We start from the raw sequence: 5,799 nt of genomic DNA on the forward strand, positions 1-5,799 counted from the left end.
CATGTGAGGGAATCTCTCCCCTGTTCCATGCAGGCCGTGTTGGAGCAGCTAGCTGGGAGAAAGTGCGAGGGAACGCAAATGTACGCTACTGGGGGGAGTGATGCCCCGATTCAAGAGAGCACATAGGTCTACTATGGTTGCAAGTGTGCCCAGAAGTAAGGAAGGACATTCAGCCAGTAGTGGTTACTCATAGAGACTATGGGGATAACGTACGCTAAAGTGACCCGTACGTCAATGAAGATTAGTGGGACAAGGAGGCCATCATGGGGTTACCAGGCCCTGAAAGGGTGGAAGACCGTTCCATGGCGTCAGTACTGGACACCAGCTTTAGACACTGGAGGGACTTACTGATATCGCTCCTCATTTCTACCCATCTCTCTGCCTCCAAATGCTGTCTGTGAAATATAACTTTTGTCATCTGCACGTGTTTGATTTGACTCTTCCACCTCTGGCTGTTAAACCTCTGTGCTGTGAACGAGTAAAAGCTTCCCATCCATTTCAACATTACCAAAGTCTCCTGGCTTCATATCTCTCTCTACTACTGTCTCCCTCTGCGCCAAACACCATGGGGAACGTCGAACACATCACGCATCGCCAGAGGGGGACAGTAGCAACGACGTTTAATCCCCGCGCACCTGCATGCGTGCGCACGGCCATCACTGACCTTGTGACCAAGGAACACATAGAGGAGATCCGACCCATGCCCAGCATACTGGAGGGTTTCCATCCACCCTGCACTCCGGGGATACCACACATCACCACACAGAACACATTTCCACTGCTCCAGAGACCAGTGGTTGCGGCTTTACACCACTCTTATCAAACACTTGGTATTTGTGCTTGGTGATGTAAGTCATGAATGCCATGGAATCCTGAGTCATGAAGCTCTTGGTGAGATTAAATTATTAATTTTGATGCTCACCATATTACGTACTTATGCACACTTGTTGAAGCCGACTATATGTGAGTTGCACCACCCAAAGGTTGAAGAAAAAAATAGTGATTCTGGCAGTAAGAACCTCATGACGTCACTAGGATCAGCGAGAAGATCTGCGCTGGTGTAGAGGAGGAGACCAGGCTGTGAGTGCTGACAGGGCTACGAGTATGGAACTGCTGGGGCTGGGCCTACCGTTGCAGGGGGAAGGAGATTGAGGACAGCGCAGACCCTTGACCTGTGTAGAGGGGGCTGTTATGAAAGGCAATTCAGTACTACAATGGACATAGCGGTCAGAGCACATACAGTGATCTGACAATAACCCAAAATAATAGAACGAGCTCTGAGACGTGGGAACTCTGCAGACCGCAATCCCTGATCCTCTCCAAACAACACTAGAGGCAGCCGTGGATTGCGCCTAACTCTGCCTATGCAACTCGGCACAGCCTGAGAAACTAACTAGCCTGAAGATAGAAAATAAGCCTACCTTGCCTCAGAGAAATACCCCAAAGGAAAAGGCAGCCCCCCACATATAATGACTGTGAGTTAAGATGAAAAGACAAACGTAGAGATGAAATAGATTCAGCAAAGTGAGGCCCGACTTTCTTAACAGATCGAGGATAGAAAAGGTAACTTTGCGGTCTACACAAAACCCTAAAGAAAACCACGCAAAGGGGGCAAAAAGACCCTCCGTACCGAACTAACGGCACGGAGGTACACCCTTTGCGTCCCAGAGCTTCCAGCAACAAATTAGACAAGCTGGACAGAAAAAATAGCAAACAAATAGCAAAGAAGAACTTAGCTATGCAGAGCAGCAGGCCACAGGAATGATCCAGGGAAAAGCAAGTCCAACACTGGAACATATACAGGAAGCCAGGATCAAAGCATTAGGTGGAGTTAAGTAGAGAAGCACCTAACGACCTCACCAGATCACCTGAGGGAGGAAACTCAGAAGCCGCAGTACCACTTCCCTCCACCAACAGAAGCTCACAGAGAGAATCAGCCGAAGTACCATTTGTGACCACAGGAGGGAGCTCTGCCACAGAATTCACAACAGGGGGCATGGTGAACCAGGGAAGGATAAGAGGGTTTGCACGGGAAGAGAGGGACTTCCCGCCAGATAGAGGAGTCAGTGAGGACCGGCGCTGAGCCATGGGTAATGATAGGCCGCTCGGCAGTGATAAAGGTCGGGTGCAGCAAGGACTCTCAGACCTCGTGCGGAGAAGCGCACGTAGAGAGGAGAATTGCCATGGACTACTGTTGGCTGCACAGCAGCGTAACGTACAAGGGGCTCAGTGGGTCAGACCGGTGACTGCCCGCTGCTGCCAGAAGGAGATCGAATTGTTAGGCTGGGAAGGCGGAATAACTCAACACTGGCCTCAGCCGGCAGCCAGCCACCCAACCCAGGAGAAGAGACAGGCAACCGAGTCACACTTTAGTGAAGCTGATATTTAAAAAACTGCCCCCTGAGTTTTTCTTCCCTTTTGTATCCCTCGGCAGTCACCTGATTTATTCCCTGTTGCTCCCTGCAAGGAGGTCTATCCCTGCAACAATTAAACCAGTCATTGTGTTTCCCCTTGCTCTGTGCCGCTGTGTCACTGCATCCAATTACCGGTGTTAGACTTGTGATGCCCAAAGCACTGACGGCACTTTCGAGAGATCTCGGACAAAGGAGGCAGATGTACAAGAGTAACCTATTTATGTCTTTTTACATCAACTAAGGAACTTGCCCCTCAGACTATGAGGGTTCATCACAAAAGAACCAGACCCCAATCAGAGGACAATAAAACATTCCTTATCTAAGAACTGGCCCAATATTTATGGACATAACTGTTTATCACTCATGGTAATTCTGCTTCATGTCACCTGGCTTATCCATGGTTTTTCCCTTTTTTTTCTCTGTGCTGTGTTGTGCATAAATATGTGATTCTTCAGAATTTCTTTTAGTCTGTGCCTGATGAAGGGACCTGAGTAGTCTTGAAAGCTTGCAATTTGTTACCATCTTTTCAGTTAGCCATTAAAAGGTATCAACCACTGAGGACTCTGAATTCTAAATATTTTTCTATTTACTGGCTAACACGGTACCAATATATATATCTTTCCTGTATCAAGAGTAACCTATCATTCTGACAAGAAGCAGGTGGCGACCGGGGAATAGGGAGGGAGTGCAGATGAACTGCAAGTGCAATGTCAACCCGAAGCACTAGCGACGCATTTGAAAAAGATTTCAATGCTGGATTGCTAAGAAACATCAAAACAGATTTCTACAAAGTATGGATTTCATAAATATCAAAGTGCCTGTACACACATGTTATTAGTTTGAGGTATAAAATTCTCCTGATATATTTCCCTTAAATTTCCGGTAAGAAGGGGCAATTAGAGGAAGCATCTCTTGAAAAGGAAAGTCAGGCGGATTCTACCCCTGAATAGTATTAGAGTATATAGTGAGGATTATGATCACATGGTGATCTCCACAAGAGGGCCAAGATGGTAGTGAGGGAATCTGTCATCAGGTTTTTGATAGCATATTTGACAGCTGCAAAATGTAGAGACAAAAGACCCTGATTCCCGCAATGTGTCACTTAAGGCTACGTTCACATTTGCGTTGCGTCGGGCGCAGGTTCGGCGACGCATAGTGACGCATGCGTCATGCGCCCCTATATTTAACATGGGGGTGCATGGACATGCATTGTCTTGCATTTTGTGATGCATGCGTCATTTTTGGCGCAAGCGTCAGGGCGCAGAAGACGCTGCATGTTGCATTTTTTTGCGTCCAAAATCAAGCCAAAAATGGACGCATGCGTCACAAAACAATGCGTTTTTGCATGCGTTTTGCATGCGTTGTGCGTTGCGTCACCGACGCAACGCCCAACAACGCAAATGTGAACGTAGCCTAATAGATTGCTTGCTATTGTTTAGACAAAATCATAGTTTTATCAGCAGCAGATCATCACTAGGGGGCTGGTAAACTGGCTGCCATTTAGTCCTCCATATTAATAAGCTCTGTATAACCCCGCCCACACCATTGATTGGCAGCTTTCATGTCTATGCACAGTGTACACAGCAAGCCGCCAATGAGGGGTGTTGTGAATTCTGTTGTCAGGCTCCCTCCTGTGGTCATGAATGGTACTTCGGCTGGTTCTGTCCATGGACTTTCTCTGGTGCCTGTGGGTGTTTCTGAGTTTCCTTCCACAGGTGACGAGGCTAATTCGTTGGTGGGCTGCTCTATTTAACTCCACTTAGATCTTTGCCCCATGCCAGCTGTCAATGTTGTACTATGGCTCCAGTTCGCTCCTGGATCGTTCTGAGTTCCTGTTGCTCTAGCAGAAGCTAAGTTCCTCTGTGCTATTTTGCTTGTTTGCTATTTTTTCTGTCCAGCTTGCTTTTGTCAATATTGCTTTGCTTGCTGGAAGCTCTGAGACGTAGAGGGGCGCCTCCCGCACCGTGAGTCGGTGCGGAAGGTATTTTTCCCTGCACTCTCTGCGTGGTCTTTTGTAGGTTTTTGTGCTGACCGCAAAGTAACCTTTTCTATCCTCGGTCTGTTCAGTAAGTCGGGCCTCACTTTGCTAAATCTATTTCATCTCTGTGTTTGTATTTTCGTCTTTACTCACAGTCATTATATGTGGGGGGCTGCCTTTTCCTTTGGGGAATTTCTCTGAGGCAAGGTAGGCTTTATTTTTCTATCTTCAGGGCTAGCTAGTTTCTTAGGCTGTGCCAAGTTGCATAGGGAGCGTTAGGCGCAATCCACGGCTATTTCTGGTGTGTTTTGATAGGTTTAGGGATTGCGGTCAGCAGAGCTCCCACATCCCAGAGCTCGTCCTGTATGAGGTTTAACTATCAGGTCATTCCGGGTGCTCCTAACCACCAGGTCATAACAGTATAGCTGGCCAAAAGTATTGATGCATCTCAATAGAGGGATAAGTGAAGCTCTGAGACCATTTTTTTTTCTTTGCAGCGTGTTCTGTATCACTTTTCCCCTTTACCTCTGGGTGGTTCAGAACACAGGTGTAGACATGGACATTCAAGGTCTGTCTTCTTTGATGGATAATCTCACTATAAGTGTGCAAAAAATTCAAGATTCTGTGGTTCAGAATCCGATGTTAGAGCCTAGGATTCCTATTCCTGATTTGTTTTTTGGTGATAGAGCTAAGTTTTTGAATTTCAAAAATAATTGTAAATTGTTTCTCGCCTTGAAACCTCACTCCTCAGGTGATCCTGCTCAACAAGTAAGGATCATTATTTCTTTGTTATGTGGCGACCCTCAAGACTGGGCATTTTCCCTTGCGCCAGGAGATCCGGCATTACGTGATATAGATGTGTTTTTCCTGGCACTCGGATTGCTTTATGACGAACCTAATTCAGTGGATCAGGCAGAGAAAATCTTGCTGGCTCTATGTCAGGGTCAGGATGAAGCAGAGATATATTGTCAGAAGTTTAGAAAGTGGTCTGTGCTCACTCAGTGGAATGAATGTGCCCTGGCAGCTATTTTCAGAAAGGGTCTCTCTGAAGCCCTTAAAGATGTCATGGTGGGATTTCCCATGCCTGCTGGTCTGAATGAGTCTATGTCTTTGGCTATTCAGATCGATCGGCGCTTGCGTGAGCGTAAAACTGTGCACCATTTGGCGGTACTATCTGAGCATGGGCCTGAGCCTATGCAGTGTGATAGGACTTTGACCAGAGCTGAACGGCAGGAACACAGACGTAAGAATGGGCTGTGTTTTTACTGTGGTGACTCCACTCATGCTATCTCCGATTGTCCTAAGCGCACTAAGCGGTTCGCTAGGTCTGCCACCATTGGTACGGTACAGTCAAAATTTCTATTGTCCGTTACTCTGATTTGCTCTTTGTCTTCCTACTCTGTTATG

This window comes from Ranitomeya imitator, chromosome 4, assembly GCF_032444005.1.
Source record: "Ranitomeya imitator isolate aRanImi1 chromosome 4, aRanImi1.pri, whole genome shotgun sequence".
NCBI lineage: Eukaryota > Metazoa > Chordata > Amphibia > Anura > Dendrobatidae > Ranitomeya > Ranitomeya imitator.